The following is a 19,034-nucleotide window of genomic DNA, read 5'->3' as shown; positions in this document are numbered from 1 at the left end:
CGAGCACCCCTCAACCCCAAACCTCTTCAGTTGGTTCCCTGATCGGGAATACTGCTAATCTCAAGTTCTTCTCCAGCCAAGAGTGAAGGTATGTGGGCCTCCCCCTCTCCCAATCCGCTTCTCGCTCTCCAAGAATTTTGGAGGTGCTTTTCGGGCCTGACCTCAGCAGGTCCCAGTAGGTCAGACAGCTAGGAGGCTGTCTTGTACTCAGCCTGACGCTCTCAGGTGGTTCTCGGTCCAGTGGCTACATTGGAGGCCATGGACCTAGGCACGGCTTCTGAAGCCTGGAGGACATGGACAGATGCCCCATCCAGAAGCATATGCCAGAATATTTCAATTTTCTTCGCAGTAGGGAATGGGGAAACTCCAGCAGGTATGCTCTTGTGGGTTTTTTTGTCTTGTTTTATTTTGTTTTTCTCTCTACACTTACTCCTAACTTCTCCTTTACTATGGAGGAAGAGACTTCCAGCCCAAACACCTGAAATGGCTCAATCCTTTTTAATTCCCAAAAGTTCACCTTTAAAAGGTTGTAAGATGTTTGTAGCTAGAGCTGCCCCACAAAGGGGCAATGGGGGTGAACAGGACATTTTAGATGACCCCCTTCTTACGGCCCCCAGGGCTTCGGCCTCTCCCCCCTTGGCGACCCCTGCTCAGGTCCCAGCCAAGGGTCTTGTTGAGATGCCTCCCTCTGTGGCCCCTTTCCCCGAAGGGACCCCTACTCAAGTTCTGGCCTCATGGCCTGCCTCTACTGAAGGCCCTGCAATGGGCCCTACCCCCATGGCAATATCTCCTCCCCTAGCCCCTCTCTTTGAGGTGGTACCCACTTGGGTCTCTGGGGTATCTTCCCCTCTGACTTCTACCCCTCCTTAGGTATCAACTGATTTTCTCCCTTGTCAGCCTGATCCCCTGGCCTTGCAGTCTAATCTAGTCCAGCCAGCACTGCCCAGCCCTGGCCTCACAAGAAATGGGACTTCCTATATCCCTCCCCAAGCCTCAGTCTCCACAGCTCCTTCAAGGCTTTTTCCCCTGAGGGAAGTGCCTGCCTCCTCTACGGACAATCAGACTGCATGTTCCATTCTCCATTTCAGATCTCATTAGGGTTAAAGAGAAAGTGGGGAGATACTCAGAAGACCCCACTAAGTTTACTGAGGGTTTTAGGGATCTGTCCCTACAATTTGACCTTTCTTGGGGTGAACTGCACATCCTCTTCTCTATCTGTTGCACCACTGAGGAGAAGAGGAAGATCTGGGAGCAAGCCCAAAAATTTGGAGATCATTTGGCTAGCGATAATCCCATAAAATACCCCCCAGGAACAGCTGTTGTTCCCACTAGTGACCCAGGATGGAATTATTAAAAGAGTGAGGATAGAGAAAAGAGAGACCATATGGTAATTTGCCTGTTAGAAGGCCTAAGAACAGCATTTCAAAAGCAGATAAATTTTCAAAAAATTAGGGAAATTACTCAGGGAGAAAAGGAAAACCCTGCCCTTTTCCAAAACCGGCTAGTAGAAGCTATTAAGTAGTATACAAATTTAGATCCTGATTCTGTTGAAGGGGCAGCAATCCTTAGCATGTATTTCATTAATCAGTCTGCCCCAGATATTAGGAGGAAACTGCATAAATTGGCAATGGGACCCCAAACACCTCAGGCCCAATTACTGGACTTGGCCTTTGGAATGTATAACAATAGAGACCTGGTTGCAGCAGAGGAAAGAAAACACAGGGAAAGGGCTAGAGACAGAGAACATGCCCTATTCTTGGCTTCTGCCATGGCCAGGAAAAGACCCAAGGAATGCCCTTCCAGGGGGCCCCCTTGAAGGAAGCCTCCAGCATCCACACCTCCAGGACCGTGCCCAGCATGTAACCAGGAGGGACATTGGAGGAAGGATTATCCCCGAGGTTGGAAAAGTGGTAGAGCCTCCTCCCAGTACTCTGCCCTCCAGTCTTCTCAAGACTTGGAAGGAAGGGAAAACCTGGGGCTTGGCAGTGCTCCCACTTTGTCCACCTCTCTTGCGGAGTCCTGGGCGAAATCGAGGCTGAAGGTAAGGTTACCAACTTTATCACGGCTACGTTCTCTTGTTTTAACTAATTGCTCTGGCCCTACACACCCCTCGACCCACTGGGTCATAGGCATCAAGGATCTGTTGTTTGAACACTCCTTCCTTACACTATCCTCTGGCCCTCCCCCCTTGTTGGGAAGGGACCTGATGGTGAAATTGGGGAGCCAATTTTCTCTAGTTAAACCTCGCAGTCCCCTTTTCCCTCTGCTCACCAGACCTCTGCCAGAAGTGTGGGAGACAGTCAAGCCAGTTGTTTGGGATTAGGGAATTCTTGGGAAAGCTACTCATGCCACCCCAGCCCTTAGTCACCTCAGAAAGTCTAATGTGTTCCCCAATCCCTGTCAATATCCAATTAAGCCTCAGGCTTGGGAAGGACTGCAACCATTAATTGAAAGATTCTTTAAGCATAAAATTCTTGTCTCTTGTCTATCTCCTTGCAACATTCCAATCCTTCCCATAAGGAAGCCTAATGGAGAACACCGAATGGTTGTAGATTTCAGGGCTGTTAATGAAGCTGTTATTCCTTTGCATTGCCACAACCCACATTGGGGTACCCAATGGTTTTCCACCCTGGACCTCAAAGATGCCTTTTTTTGTATACCTCTGCACACAGACTTTATTTTTGTCTTTGAATGGATACTTCTAGGGGAATCAAGTTCATGTCAGCTAATATGTACAGTTTTGCCCCAAGGGTTTATTTGGCCAGGCTCTGGGAAAAGATTTAAGGGATCTGAAATTAGCTGACAGTAGCTTAATTCAGTATGTGGATGATATTCTTATTTGTAGCCCCACCTAGAAGGCTTCTTTGGCTGTGGCCCCAGAAACCCTGAACTTCTTGGGTACTCGAGGCTATAGGGCCTCCTTGAACAAAGTCCAGATAGCATGCCAATCTGTAAAGTATCTGGGTCATGAACTAATGCCTACCTCTCAATCCTTAACCTCGGAGAAGAAGAGGACAACACTGCCCATTCCTATTCCAGCCACTAAGAAACAACTCCAAACTTTTCTAGGCACGGCTAGATTTTGTAGATTCTGGATCCCTAATTTTGGTCCCATTGTTAAACCTCTTTATGACTCCACTCAAGGCCCTGATTCACTCCCTCTAGAGTGGGACTGGACCAGGCTAAAGCTTTTGAGATTTTGAAAACTAAAGTGACCACCACTCCAGCATTAGCTTTACCTAATTTAGAAAAACCTTTCACTCAGTGTGTTGATGAAAGGAGAAGACAGGCTTTGGGAATCCTAATCCAGTCCTTAGGACCTGACCCCAAGCCACTTGCCTGTTTTCCAAAACAATTAGATTCTCTGGCTGCTACAGCCATTCCAATTGAGGAAGCTTCTAAACCTTTAGCAGACCAGCCCCTAGAAGCTCTGACTCCCCAGATCATGCTAGAAGCAGATGGCCACCAGTGGCTAGCTAACCACAGGCTCACCAAATATCAAACCTTGCTCTTAGATACCCCCAACCTAATTTGGATGTGCTTACATACTCCTGAACCCCGAAGCAGTGTGGTACACAGAACAAGTGATTAGGGAGCTAGGTACGAAATAGTCATCTTTAATAACCTCCAGGGAAATTGTCCTCTCTCTATACTCCTATACTGTCTGTTTGGTTGTTTGTTTGACCTCTTTGCCAGATTTGTCTCCTGCAGGCTCCAAGCCATCAACTTCCAGACGACTGCTCAGACTATGTACCCCTTGAACTGGACCCATCCAGGCAGGGACAGCTCTACACCCCTTCCCAACAGGAAGCAATCTGAGAAACTGAGACCTTCGTCCCTGACCCCAAAAGAATTAGGGTCCCATTTGTTTGAGGGGGGAATGATGGTGTTTAGACTGTAGGAATCCCCTTGGACCCCAAAAGAATTTGGGTCCTATTTGTTTGAGGGGGGAATGATGAGGGCACAGTCTCTGGGAAGCCCCTTGAACCTGGAGTACAGTCTCTGGGAGCCCCCTTGAACTCTCCTTCAGTCTTCCAACTAGATCTGGCCTTCCCCTAAGGCCACGGGCCTTGCATTATCATTGGGCCCAAGTCTCGGCCTAGCCTAGCCCTCTATTGTCCAGCTGTTTCCCCACACTTAATCCTGATCAAAATATCTACACCCTAGCTCTGTTACCCCAGCCCTCTATTGTCTGTATGTCTCCATGTAGCCTTCAGCTATTTCCCATCGTGGAGTCTGACCTCATCTCAGTGCCATCAAGCTCCTCCTTGGACTCCTCCTCAAGTCCTTCCCTAAACCCCTCCTCTAGTCACCCCACACCACCCCTCAATCCCTCCCACAATCTTTGTGTATATAATCTCCATTTTGCCTCCATGAAGGCACTCAGATTCAATCTGGCTCAGTGGATTGAATCTGGCCCACTTGTGAAAACAGGCGTCACAAAGGGTGGGATTTCTTAAGACAACCCATTATGGCAAACTGTTAATAAACTCTGTCTCTTCCCTTGGCTGAGAAGGCTTGAGTCGAATTCTTTCGGCAGGATCCGGCATATCGGCACTTTGGGGTGTTGAGCACCCCTCAACCCGAAACCTTGTCTTCCTATATGGAACGTAAGTAAGCTCCTTGAAGTCAAGGCCTCTTTCGTTGTCGTTCAGTCATTTCAATTATGTCCAACTCTTCGTGACCCCATTTGCGGTTTTCTTGGCAAAGACAAAGGAGAGGTTTGCCATTTCCTTCTCCAGCTCACTATTTTACAGATGAAGAAACTGAGGCAAACAGGGTTGAGTGACTTGCCTAGGGTCACACAGCCAGGAGGCACCTGAAGCCAGATCTGAACTCAGGAAAAGTGTTCCTGACTCTAGGCCCAGCATTCTATCTACTGCGCCACCTAGCTTTAGTTGTTGTTTTTGCACCCCCAGAACTGTGCACCATAAAGCCTGGCACAGAAAGCCTTAAAATATGATTGATCATTGATTGATTCTGCAGATCTCAATCTACTCTAATCCTAATAGGATCTGAAAAGGAGTTAATTTTCACCAACACTGAATCAACTCATGACTTAAATTCACCGACTAGAGACTTTAGAGATCTGGTTTTGAGAACCCTTCAAACAAAGAAATATGAGGTATTTGAGACCCAAAATATTTCAAAATCCTGATTTTCCCCCAAATTTCTCCCTTTTTACATATAGTTTCAGTTCTTCTGTTTACACCACTGAGTAAGATTCATTTAGGTATTAATATGTTCTTGGATCCTCTTGAACATTTTCTAATCTTTTAGCAAAAAGGGCTAGGCAGGCATTAGAAAACAAGACGCAAAAGGAACCCTAGCAAAGGCACCTAAAATTAAAAACAAAGAGCCTTGAATCACCAAATCTGGAGAACTTTCTGTTCTTAATTAATAATTTTTATCTGGTTAGCTATTAGGCGATTCACTTACAAAGTACTCTGAGGAGTGTTATGGTAAGGTGGCTACTTCTATTTACAAAGGCTATGCCAGCCCAGCACAAGCTCTGGCAGGTTTTACTAAGCTGGCAAACTGTTTACAACTATTGTCTGAGAACAACCTAAAATCAGAGAGATTCACCACCAGTTTGGCTGCAGGATGATGAATTTTTTCAGCCACAGAAAACTCTCAAAGGAGTAGTATCAGCAAAGTTGTGATTTGTGTAGATGGAGTATACCCACGGAACTTTGAACTATTTGTAAATATGGCCACACTAATTTTTTTTTTCCTAGTCAGAACTAGAAAAGGGACTGTGAAAATACTCTGTATGTGAATTTTGTAGACTTGAAGTCTTTTCCTTTGTAGCTAAGTTCTCCTAGGATTCTGCAGTGACCCAATAAGAGGAGTATGCTCGCAATTTCTCTGCTTTTCTATCCTAAAACTATTTCATCGAATCTCCTGCCAACAGTTCTTCAGGACTTCAAAACACACACAACACACACAGACACATATACACACACAAACTATCCAAGGCAAACGTCAACTTAACCTTTAATAACTTACTTCTTTTACTTTGACCCATTTCACATTTTAAATTTTAGTAACCATCAAGAAAGAGTTAATACCATCCAACTGACAAATTTACAAACCTATGGAAAAATTTAAATAAGACCAGAAAGTAACTGAAAAGAGAGTGGAACACTCACTACAGCAGGCTACACAACAGGTTTATTTCACATACTCATAAGAAACTAATATAACCTTTAAGCCATAAAAACAAACACTTTTACCTACATTTCTGATAGGAACAAAAGACTTAAGCAAATAGAAGCTAACATGTTCCAATGAATAATTTCTTTATCTTACTGTTTCTAAAAGAGCTTTGCGAATTTTACTGAACCATAGTGAAAGTTTAAAAATACAATTTATAGTAGTCATCACGGTGGCAATATTTTAATTTCTCGTGTAAACATTGTTAGCTTTTCAAAGAAATCTTTTATGCCAGTACTACTACTACTAAAATACAATTTTGCAACATGAATGGAAAGCAGTATTAAACTTAATTTAACCAATACTGTTAAATGTCTCCAAAAGTTTGCTGTCCAAAGAGAAGAGAGAATGAGAATGTATTCTGAATTTCATGACCATCAGTTATCAAGTTGTCAATTCTATCTCTACAATCTCTTTCACATTCAACCTCCCCTCTCTATTCTCACTGCCACCATCCTATCTTTTTAGCACCCTTTTTCAATTATTACAAATATCTAAAAGACCTTTCTACATCCATTTCCTCTCTGGTTTCTCAAATTAATCCTTCAAATTTCAATCAAACTAATGTTTCTTACACATAATAATAAACCAATAACTAACAACATTATGGAGTTGTGAGGTTTGTAAAGCACTTCATAACAATCTCGTAAGATAATAGCTACAGGTACTATTTCCATTTTACAGGCTCAGACTGTAAGTAAGGACTTATTCAGCATCATAGTCACATAACCATTCAGTGTCCAAGACAAGATTTTTAACTGAAGTCTTCCTGACTCCAAGTTCAGTACTTTACCCACAATGCTGTGCTGTTTCACAATGTTATGTCACTCTATTACTCAAAAATAACTAGTCCCTGACTATTACTAAAGTTCAAACTCCTTTTCTTGGTGTTTCAGATCACCCAAAAATACTGTACCATCCAACCTTCTCAGTATTACTTTACACTACTCCCCTCTTCTGGCTTCTAACCAAACTAAATTAGTCACTAATCTCTACACAAGCCCTATACTTCCCACTTTTAATCTCAATGTTCCCTAATTTGTCTGTACCATCTTCTATCCCAGTCTTGGTCTGTTGAATTCTGTCACAGACTTTAAGGCCTGACTCAAATGGCAGTTCTTCATGAGACTTTTTCTGATCTCCACAGGAAATTAGGCCATCCTCACCCACTGGAATTTACAGGGTACTTAATACATAGCTCTCTAAAATACTGTAGTTGCTCTCTATCACCCCCCACCTCTCATAAACTTTATGCTTCACAAGAACTTAAACTCTCTCTCTACATAGTAGGTACTTGATAATTTTGTTGTATTTAACTGAATCTTGGAGATGATCTAACAATTTTAAAACTAAATCACAACGAAAAGGAAATCAATTCAGAATGGTGCCCCTCAAATCTTTTTAAAATAAGAAGCTGTAAACAAAATATTTGAAGTTTCAAGAACAGGTAAATCCTACATAGTTTTCAAAGAGAACACAGGGAAACAGCACAGGGAAAGTGGCATGTGCTATGAAAGTAATGAACTTAAAAAGTAAAAGGTGGCCCAAATGAAGCTCTGATTCAGATGTAAAAATATTAATTAGTAACAATTAACCATAAGAAGACTAATGGTAGGGTCTTATTGGTACAGTGTCTTGATCTTGTAAAATTCCAAAAGCTTATATGTGCTAAATAAACAAAGCTTCGATTCAAAAGCAGAATGCCTCTACATTATTGCTAATCTGATCTTACTAAGTAAAAATATAAAGACAAGAAAATTGTAAGTGAGTAGGAAGAATTCCAGAAGTTATATTCCAAAAAAACAGGAAAAAAAAAGTAACAGTAAAGAATAGAGGGCAATCACTGTTAAAATGGATAACAAAAAGACTATTTTCTTTTCTCTGGGTGGCCCCCATGTTGGAATGCTCTCTCTCCTCAAATTCACCTATTGAGTTCCTTAAAATCTCAACTAAAATCTCATCTTTTACAGGATGCCCTTCCCAACCCCTCTTAATTCTAGTACCTTTCCTCTATTAATTACTTCCTATTTATGATATATATATATTATTTGTTTGCATGTTGTCTCCCCCATTAGACTGTAAGCTCCCTGAGAGCAAGGACTTTCTTTTGCCTCCCTTTCCCCACCACTCCTCCCCCACTTCCACACCTACCCCCAGAGCCTAGCACAGTGCTTGGAACATAGAAGACACTTAATATTTACTGACTGACTATGAAAACTCATCATTTAAAAATGAATTCTAATTGATGTTATATTTCAATTGATAATAAAAGGAAAATCTTAAAATAGTTTAAATGTATCATCTCCCTGCCCCCAACTTATAACTGTGCTGCAGAAATACATTTTTGTGTTAGGTTAAAATTACAAAATAGAATTAAGACTCACTCCTTAAAAGAAACAGCTCTAGAAAGGTGACTATTTTAATCCTACACAATCTTTCCCCCAACTACTGCCTAAACTTTGTCACTTCCCCCTGCTGCCCTCTAAATGCTGAAGAATGGTAAATCAATGGTAACATTAATCTAAACAAAGTATAGTGAGGAACGTAAACTTAGCTGTTACTACCAACCAGCCACTGGTCTTCTCAGAACTACATGTGCAAAGGATATTTTTAACGTGAAATCACAAAAATAATTTTATCTGGATGTCAGTTTAAAAGTAAGTAGAATTTTACCTGGAATTCTAATCCTCCTGAAGAACATTCTATTGAAACTTTTCAAGAGATAAATTTCATCTGATATATAACTGTCATACTGCTAGATATGAAGGTAGCAAGGAACTTTAATACAAATGAAAAACTATTGGCTGGACATACGAGTTAACATGGATGGCTAGTCTTTATAGGTCGAAGAATAGGAACTGATGTTTATTTTCATTTCTATTTTTTTTCATTTCTATTATTTTTAAAAGAATTAGCAAGAAGCAAGAAGGCAGATATAAAACAAAAACTGGTGTGCATCTTTAAAGAATTAAGTGATACATAATAAAATGCACACTAATTATGTCTAACGCAATAAAATATGAATCATATTCCAAACACTATAAAAACACCCAACCCTTTGAATCAGAAGTAACATTCATGTAAAACACATTCATTGTATAAACTACTTTTCCCTATTAGCTTAAAGCAATTAAAAAAGGATATTGTCATACTATTACATTTCGATGAGATATTCAGCAAAAAAAAAAAAAAAATTTCAGGAGTCTGAATCAGAATCACTTCAGTACTACCATAAGGGCTGAGATTATTTTCATAGGGTAAATTTAGACAGCTCAATCTTCGAATAATCTGTAGAATTAGGAAATAAGGATTCTTCTCAAGCCACTTTGCTCACCCCAGTTCCTTACCAAATAGTGGCTGTAAAAACAGGATAATTAACAAGTGGTTATATAAAGTATTTTGAAAAAGTCAAGTGTTAGTGTAATAATTATAGCAAATTAATAACTAAGCCAAAAAAAAACACCTTTGATATTTATAATTCCTCCTCTCTAGGAACAAGCTAGACTATTGCTGGTATAAACAATATAACTAATTTTTTCAAAATAGCATTGTAAGATTTTCAAACTGCTTTACATATATTATTTCATTTGAAATTAACTATTGTTTTGCTTTCAGGAAAACAACAGCAACCCTGTTAGATGGTTTGTTTGTTTTTCCCCAAGACTGGGGTGACTGAAAGGATTGGAAACCATATGTAAGATTAGCAACTGAAGCAAACGAGAATGTTTATGATGGGGCAGAGAAGATTCAAGGAGCAGATGATAACCATCTTCAAGAATTTTAAGAGTTGTCATTGGGAAGAATTAAATTTGTTCTTGGATTTAGAAGGAAGATCTGGGAAGAATGGATGGAAGTTATAGAGACCAGCTTCTGCTGAGTGTAAAGAAAAACTTCTTACTTCCTAACAATCAGAACTGTCCAAAAGTGAAATGTTTCAGGAAATAGTGGATATTTACTAGTGGAGGCTGGATAACAATTTATAGATTCTGTAGATGAAATTCCTACATAATTATTCAGGACCAAACGACCTCTGAGGTCTTTTAAAATTCTGAAATTATAAGAAACCATACACCCTTTAGTTTTATCTTACTTTGGCATTTTTAAAGGCTAGTATAAAGTCACCTGGTGAGTGCATTTAAGGAGGAATAACAAATGAAATAATAAATTTTAATTTGAAATCATTAAATGATATGGATATTTACTTCCCAACTTAGAATGTTTAACAATATTAAAGATGTATATTCTAATATGATCATCAAACTGATCATTGTCTACAAGTAAATAAGGAAGGAAAAAAATAGTACTAAAACCACTGTCAAGTGTCATGTCAAATTGCTTATTCAGAGGCTGTGCTCATGGAGTCTAAATATTTATTCTCTTCTTTCATTTTTATGGTGATGTGTGTGTATATATAAGTACATATGTATATGCATATATGTACATATATATATATTTAGTATAATAGGACAGAATCTTTGATGGAGTCACTACATAGAAGTGAGCAAAATATAGGTCCTTTAGTGATTTTTTTTCAACAAGATACCCGTGTGTCCAATTTAGTAAGTGGGTAAACCACTGCCACAATGACAAGAGAAAGAACACAAACTGTTTTACCATATTATACAACTACTACTGCCAGACCCCAAAAATCAGAGATAAAGAGAAACAGAATCAAAGATGTCACTTTTCTTCCTCTGCAAAAATATTTTGCTACATCTGTGGTCTTCTCAATGTAGGTATTCCCTACAAGGATGAGGGGTGCAACTCAACTGTGGCACCCTCTTCTTTTGCTATGTTAGTCCATGTCTTCCCATCGGTTCTCCACAGGAGACCAGAGGGCCTTCTAGCTCTCTTGCTATCATGTAGATACTAACTGTATACACCCAGGCACTTATCTATCGCTCTCTCCATATGACCTCTTTTCCAGCCAAACATCTCTCTGATGACACCCTTTACAATGCTCTTAGGCAATGTTTGCTTGGCAATAAAATGCAGCCTACTCACACCCACCATTATTCCTCTTCATCGCCCTTTTAGTGACCCTCTTAATTCTTTAGGAACTATGGCATTCTATGACTTGAATCAATAGAGCATCACCAGAAGAAAACTCTTTAAAAATGTAGGTTTTCAAAAAATATATTCATGTATGAATATACAAACACATAAGCATACATACAGGCTACTCTCATGCATTTCTCAAAACAACAGCTACAGGAATAGTATCCCGACATATTTCAGAGCTGCTTAGCATCTAGCAATGGATGATAGTGATTTAGCCCTTTTTACCTATGTACTTCATGAGGAATGCAATAACTTACTGAAAAGTCATCTTTCCCTGTATCTAGGAATTTAGTTTTGTCTGTCAGTTCTTGTGTGTGTATGACAGAAGGATTAGAAGGGGTAAGAGAAAAATTTAACAACTGAAAAGAACTGAAAATGACACAATAGCTTGACAAAAATTATTCAGGTGAAACTATCTGAATGGTAGTCACTGAGCCTGGAGATAGCTCATGCTTCTGTGCTGGTGGCTAAACATATGCCAAGTAAAAGGTCATCCCCACCTTTTCTTCTACTTTCTATTAGCCATTAGTTCTGAATGAACTAGTGTTGGTTCATGAAGGTCTGTACTGAAGTCCATTTCAGAAAACTGCCCAGAGCTTAATATGGTTCTGGGGCGCACAAGTTTGTTAAAAGAGTGTGCAGAAAGGTGGGTGGGGCCAGGATGGCAGAGAAAAGACAGTGACTGACCTGAACTCTCCCCAAAACCCCACCAAACACCTTTAAATAATGCCACAAAACAATTCCTGGAGCAGCAGAACCCACAAAAGGGCAGGGTGAAATAATTTTCCAGGCAATGAAAACTTAGGTCTGCAGGAAAGGTCTGTAGCACTGGGTGAGGGGGAGTGCAGTTCAGTGCAGGCCACACCAGCACAGATAGGCCCCAGAAAACCAGGAGCAGTCCTTGGGAGTCATTGAATCAAGCAGCAGCAGCAGCAGCTGCTCGAGAGCTCTCAGCCTACAGATGGTAAGGAGATCAAACAACTGATCAGAAGGAGATTACAGGAATCTCTTTGCAGCTGCAGTGGAGGGTACCCTTGTCACAGTCCCAAGGACAAAAAAGAACACTTGTGGTCACTCACAGACCAGAGCACAGGCCAGGAGAATAGTAAACACACCTCTCCTTAGATAATACCACCTTGGAAGAAATGAAAACTTACAGGTCCCTAGAAGTATCTCTGAAAACAGCCACACAAATCCCCTAAAGCTTGGCAGTGCACTCTCCACCCTGGAAGGAGAGCTCCACTTTAGCAAAGAGTTAAAAATAAAAAAAGATGGGAAAAATGAGCAAAGAACAGGAAAAAAAATCTGACCATAGAAAGTTACTAGAAGAAGATAACAAAGTCAAAGCTCCAACATCCAAAGCCTCTAAGAAAAATATGAATTGGTCTCAGGCCATGGAAGAGCTCAAAAAGGATTTGGAAAATCAAGTAAGAGAAGTAGAAAAAAAATTGGGAACAGGAATGAGAGTGATGCAAGAAAATTATGAATAAAGACTCAACAGCTTAGTAAAGGAGACACAAAAAAATGCTGAAGAAAATAACACCTTAAAAAACAGAACAGGCCAAATGGTAAAAGAGGTACAAAAAGCCAATGAGGAGAAGAATGCCTTGAAAAGCCCAACTGGACAAAAGGAAAAAGAGGCACAAAAATTCACTGAAGAAAAAAACGCCTTAAAAAGTAGAATTGGCCAAATGGGAAAGGAGGTATAAAAGCTCACTGAAGAAAGTAATTCCTTTAAAAATTAGAACTGAGCAAATGGAAGCTAATGATTTTATGAGAAATCAGGAAACAATAAAACAAAATCAAAAGAATGAAAAAATAGAAGTCAATGTGCAATATCTCACTGGAAAAACAACTGACCTGGAAAACAGATCAAGGAGAGATAATTTAAAAATTATTGGACTACCTGAAAGCCATGATCACAAAAAAGAGCCTAGATTTCATCTTTCAAGAAATCATCATGGAAAACTGCCCTGATATTCTAAAAGCAGAGGCTAAAACAGAAATTGAAAGAATCCACTGATCACCTCCTGAAGGAGATCCCAAAATGAAAACTCCCAAGAATATTATAGCCAAATTCCAGAGCTCCCAAGTCAAGGAGCAGATTGCAAGCAGCCAGAAAGAAACAATTCAAGTATCATGGAGCTAGTCAGGCTAAGATTTGGATTTAGCAGCTTCTACATTAAAGGACTGGATTTGGAAGACAATATTCTAGAGGGTAAAGGAACTAGCTGCTAGGATTACAACCAAGAATCACCTACCCAGCAAAACTGGTATAATCCAGCAGGGGAAAAATAGACATTCAATGAAACAGAGGATTTGCAAGCATTCTTGATGAAAAGACCAGAGCTGAATAGAAAATTTGACTTTCAAATACAAGATTCAAGAAGCATAAAACAGGTAAACAGGAAGAGAAAATCATAAGGGACTTAATAAGATTAAACTGTTTACATTCCTACATGGGAAAATGATACTTGTACCTCATAAAAACTTTCTCATTATTAAGGCAGTTAGAAGTAGTTTATATAGATAGAGGCACAAGTGTGAGTTGAATATGAAGAGATAATATCTAAAAAAATAAAATTGAGGTGTGTGAAAGAGGAATGCACTGGGAGAAAGGGAAATGGAGAGGTAGAATTATCTCTACAGTGGAGGGGAAGACGGGGAGGTGGGAGGGGGAGTGAACCTTACTCTTCTCAGAACTGGGTCAAAGAGGGAATAACATGCACACTCAATTGGGTACAGAAATCTCTTACTCTACAAGAAAGTAGGAGGGAAAGGGGGTAAGAAAAGGGGTGGGGGTGACAGAAGGGAAGGCAGATTGGGGGCAGTGGTAGCCAGAAGCAAAACACTTTTGAGGAGGAATAGGGTGAAAGGAAAGAGAATGAATGGGGAGGTGGGGGGGAATAGAATGGAGAGAAATACATTTAGCAACTGCAACTGTGAAAAAAAATTTTGAAGCAAGTTTCTCTGATAAAAGCCTTATTTCTCAAATATATAGAGAACAACTCAGTAAAATTTATAAAAATAAAAGCCATTCCCCTACTGATAAATGATCAAAAGACATGAAGTTTTCAGATGAAGTAATCAAAGCTATCTAGCACCATATGAAGAAATGTTCTAAATCATTACTGATTGGAGAAATGCAAATTAAAATAATTCTGAGGTACTACTCACACCTATTAGATTGGCTAATAGGACAGAAAAGGAAAATGACAAATGTTGGAAGAGATATGAGAAAAATGAAACATTAATGCACTTTTGGTGGAGTTGTGAATTGTTTCAATCATTCTTTACAGCAATTTGGAACTATGCCCCAAGGGCTACAAAACCATGTATAACTTTTGACCTAGCAACATCACTACTAAGGTCTGTATCTGTATCGAATAGACAAAAAAAAAAAAAAAAGGAAAGGGACCTATATATACAAAAATATTTATAGCAGTATTTTTCTTGTGGCAAAGAATTGGACATTGAGGGGATGCCCATCAACTAGGGAATGGCTGAACAAACTGTGCTATGTAATTGTTATGGAATACTACTGTGCTATAAGAAATGATGAGGAGGATGCTCTCAGAAAAATCTGGAAAGACTTACATGAGCTGATGCAAAGTGAAATGTATTGTGTACAAAGTAATAGCAATATAGTAAGATGATCAGCTGTGAATGACTTAGCTATTCTCCACAATACAATGATTCAAGATAATTCTGAAGAACTTAAGATAAAAAATGTTATCCGTCCCCAAAGAAAGAACTGATGGGGCCTGAACACAGACTGAAGCATACTTTTTTTACTCTATTCTTCTTGAGGGGTTTGTTTTGTCTATGTTTTCTTTCACTACATGATTGATATGGAAATATTTTACATGACTATACAAGTGTACAACCAAATTGCTTGCCTTCTCAATGAGGGGGATGATCGCGAGGGAGGAAGGGAAAGAATCTGGAATTCAGAGTTTTAAAAATGAATGTTGAAAATTGTTTTTGCATGTAACTGGGGAAAAATAAAATACTAAATAATATTTTAAAGTGTGCAGAAGTAGAGGACTTAGCCCAGGGACTGTACAGACTGAGACACACTCAAGTCCAGACCTGCTGAAATCAAGGATATTTAACACCCATAGTCCATACCAGTATGAGCATACCTAGGGCAACACAAAATGCTCACAAACTAAGCTGCCCTTTCAAATTTGAAGACATAGATATTTCTAAGACTTATAGCTGCCTTTTTGTATGGCAAACTAAATTTTATGATGTATTACAAAATCATTCATTTGTTCATAGATTGCAACGCTCAAGACTGAACAGAACCCCTAATGTAAAGCAAATTGGAAATAACTGCCCATCTTTCAGAACCAAAGGATGAAATTATATGTAAGAAGAAATCAAATACAAAAATCATATGGCCTACAGTACAAAGATACACAAATATAATACAAAATTTACTAAAAAAAAGTAAGTCTAGTAAGTTACTTTTTAAAAAATCTTCAATAACAGAATAACAATAATTTTCCTCATATTTTTGTCCCACTCCTTGCTAAAGTAATTTCAACAGGATACACCCTATTAGCCACTAGAGGGAGTTTGAAATTTTAAAAAATGTATTTTAGCTTCCTTTTAGTCCCCATACCCTTTCTTGCATTAAGATTAGGACAACGGTAATTTTAAAAGTATATAAAACAAGACATATATTAAAATTAAACTTTAAAAATTATTTTAGTATGAGTTTCATCATGAAAATCTCTTAAACAGTTAATATATTTATTTACAAGAGAATTCCCTTATTTCCTAAAATGAATTTTATATATAGTACTTGCTGAGATCCTTAAATTCTATAACCTGAAATGCAGACTATTAGACAAACCAAATCATTATTGGAGTATTCACTTTTCCTAAGTGATTGACAGGAAAACAAACTGAAGTACATAGTAGTGATTAATGATGTAGAAATGAAGCTAAACTCTGAAAATATGAGCATGACAACCACTATGTCAAATCCAAAGAGCACCATGACAATCTGTATCTAAACCAAAGTGAAATACAGAAATGCAAATTATTCTGGATTCAATTGAAGTTTAAAATCTCTGTTCATGGTCAAAATTAAAGTCCACAAATCAGAGTATTCCATTAGTTTTTGTTTTCTTGAATTAAAAAATAAGTTATTTCAAAAAGGCCATCGAATATATTAGTGTGCAAAGAAATATAACTAATTTCAAACTTTATTCTATTCGTGCTTAACTTTAGAAACAATCTTTTTTTTTTCAGTCAAGTGTTTTAACATTTGAATCTAGATTACTTTTCTTCCCTAACAAGTTTTAAAGCAAGATAAGATTATAGGCATCTCAAAGGACTTAGTTCAGTAAAAGGAATGCACTTTCTAAAATGCATCTTGGATTAGGATGTTTCCATGTTAATCTTTAAATATTTATAGCAAATACATTCAACAATGCAGTCTCTTTTCCTTCTATTCCTTTTCCACACCTTCACCCCGACAAAAAAAAGAAAAAACCCTCACTGAGATATTGAAATGCAATCCTGAATGGAACCGTATTACTCTGATTTTAGGGATCATAAAAATAAACAAATAATGTGGGCTGAACAAATTTCCCTTTTTCTTTTCATTTTCATCTTTGGTTTTTTTTTTTTTTGCGGGGGGTGCCTGTTTAGACATGTGTACATGTCTTGTGTATATGTGTATATATGATATGCACACATACAGGTGTATATGCACTCACTGATGTGCACACACGTACACATATACACAAATGTGCATACGTATAGGTACGCACACATGCATATACAAATGTACACACATATACAGATACACGAATACACATTATCAGACATACATAACTGCTTGTAGGCACACACATATACGCACACATATATACATTTCCACTTAGTCACACACGTATGGGCTAGCCTATCAGCAGGCACACACACATAAATATACAGATATACACGTACACATGCTGGCAAGAAGGGGCACACACGTACATACATATGAAGAAACATATACACCTATTTCCACACACACAGAGGCACACAAGTACCTATATATACACACACATATACATGCGCTGGGACACAATCTATATATACACATGCATGTATTGATACACACACATGTATTAGCACGCACAGAACACGCACATACATAGACACACGCTGGCATGCCTGCAGGGATACACACACATGTATGTTGTATATATACACGTATGTATGTCTGTGAATACTATTATACATATATAATATATACCCGCACATACACAGACATGCGCCGGCACGAACGCACGCAGACACGCACACACACACTCCAATGCCTGAAAGTTTTCCCAGTGCCTATCAGTCCCAATTGCAGGAAACAACAAACTAATGACATCCTGCATCCGCCAGGTCCCAGCCTCTTTCATCGCCCGATTCTGCTTCGCTGAACGAGGCGCTTCCATACGGGGGTAAAACCGCTCCTCACCCAAATGGGAAACCCTAGGCTTTACCCACCACGTCTCGGCCCAGGCACCCCGGGAGGCGGCGCGGGACCGGGCGCAAGGGGCAAGAGCGGCTGTCAGAAGAGCCCCGAGGTCAAAAGAAGCCAAGGGGCCCCCAGCCACCTCTACCTCACTTTCGGCTCCGCGTCCTAAGCAGCACATGCGTGGGGGGCGGTCCGAACTCGGACTCCCGCCTGGGGCTGGCCCGGCCCGGCGCGGCTCTCCGCGGGCCGGATGCGGCGGGGGCGGCCGCTCAGTTCCCAGCTCCGCTCCCCGCCGCGCCGGGCACGACGCTCCGGAGCCCAGTGGGTACTGGCAGCGGGGGAGGAGGGATGCTCACTGGGCCGCGCGAGAGCCGGCGGCGGGGCGAGGGTGACCGAGAGCCCAGGGCCACTCGGGCGCCCAATCGGGCTGCGCTCCAAACGTGCTCGAGTAGTGACAGAAATAAAGTGGGTCACAAGGCCTAGCGGGTCCCTGAGGAAACACCCTCGGTGCCCCGGCTCTCCGCTCCGCCCCCAGCCTCCGCCCCCCCCCCTCCCCGCCCGCCAGGTAGCCCCGGCTCGCCCCAGGGGGGAGGGGTGTCCCCTCCTCGGGCGGGCCCCGGAGCCAACTCCTGTAAAGAGACTCCCCCGCGCGGCTGTCAAACTTTGAGGTGCACCCCCGCCTCCGCGCCGGCCGGCCCCCTGCCCTCTCCAGCGCCCTCAGTCCCTACCGTGCGAATGGCTGGCGGCTCCGGCGGCTTCTTCCCTCTCCCCCCTCCCCCCACCCCGCAGTGTGGCTGCGGCAGCTGCTGCCTCTTCCAAAGAGCCCCCGACACACCACAAGCTTCCACCGCCAGCAGCAGCAGCACCCGAGGCCTGCGAGTAGTACCCGCAGTCACCGCCGCCGCGGTTGCTGCTGCTGCTGCCGCCGCTGCGGCCAACCCACTCCTCTTTCTCCTTCTCCTCCTCTTTTCTTCCCCTCCCCTCATCCGCCGGCACTGCTAGCACGCATGCGCCGCCAAGTTAAGCCTACCGGCAACGGACAGGCCCCGGGCCCAGCCGCCCTGGCTATGCTTTCCCGCAGCGCGCACGCGTAGGGAGCAGGCCTTTTTTTTTTCCCCCCCTAATTTTTTTTTTTTAATCGGCAAGCTGCAAATCAAATCTGTGATTGAGCGTCTCACCCGGCGCATGCGCCGAATGCAGTCCTCGCCAACAGTGGAGGCTCAGCCCGCCCTCGCCCGGTTCTCTCAGCCATGCCTCCAAGGCTCCTCGAGCCTTTTGGTGCGCA

The 19,034-nt window shown here is 41.0% G+C and overlaps 1 protein-coding gene across 6 annotated transcripts in view; it reads right to left on the bottom strand.

The window, feature by feature from the left end:
* The window catches only part of CLOCK (clock circadian regulator), a 116,364-nt gene extending 97,627 nt beyond the window's left edge, over nucleotides 1–18,737 (bottom strand). For 5 of the 6 annotated variants that reach the window (XM_036763265.1, XM_036763263.1, XM_036763261.1 and 2 more), the window contains exon 1: nucleotides 18,478–18,516. The gene's annotated coding sequence lies outside the window, so the exon portion shown is untranslated. Of the gene's footprint in view, nucleotides 1–18,477 lie in introns of all 6 variants that reach the window. The other variant, XM_036763264.1, reaches the window with a different exon arrangement.
* Between the last annotated feature and the right edge of the window lie 297 nt (nucleotides 18,738–19,034).

This window comes from Trichosurus vulpecula, chromosome 6 (genome assembly GCF_011100635.1).
Source record: "Trichosurus vulpecula isolate mTriVul1 chromosome 6, mTriVul1.pri, whole genome shotgun sequence".
Lineage (NCBI taxonomy): Eukaryota > Metazoa > Chordata > Mammalia > Diprotodontia > Phalangeridae > Trichosurus > Trichosurus vulpecula.
This window is presented reverse-complemented; position numbering and strand designations above follow the sequence as displayed.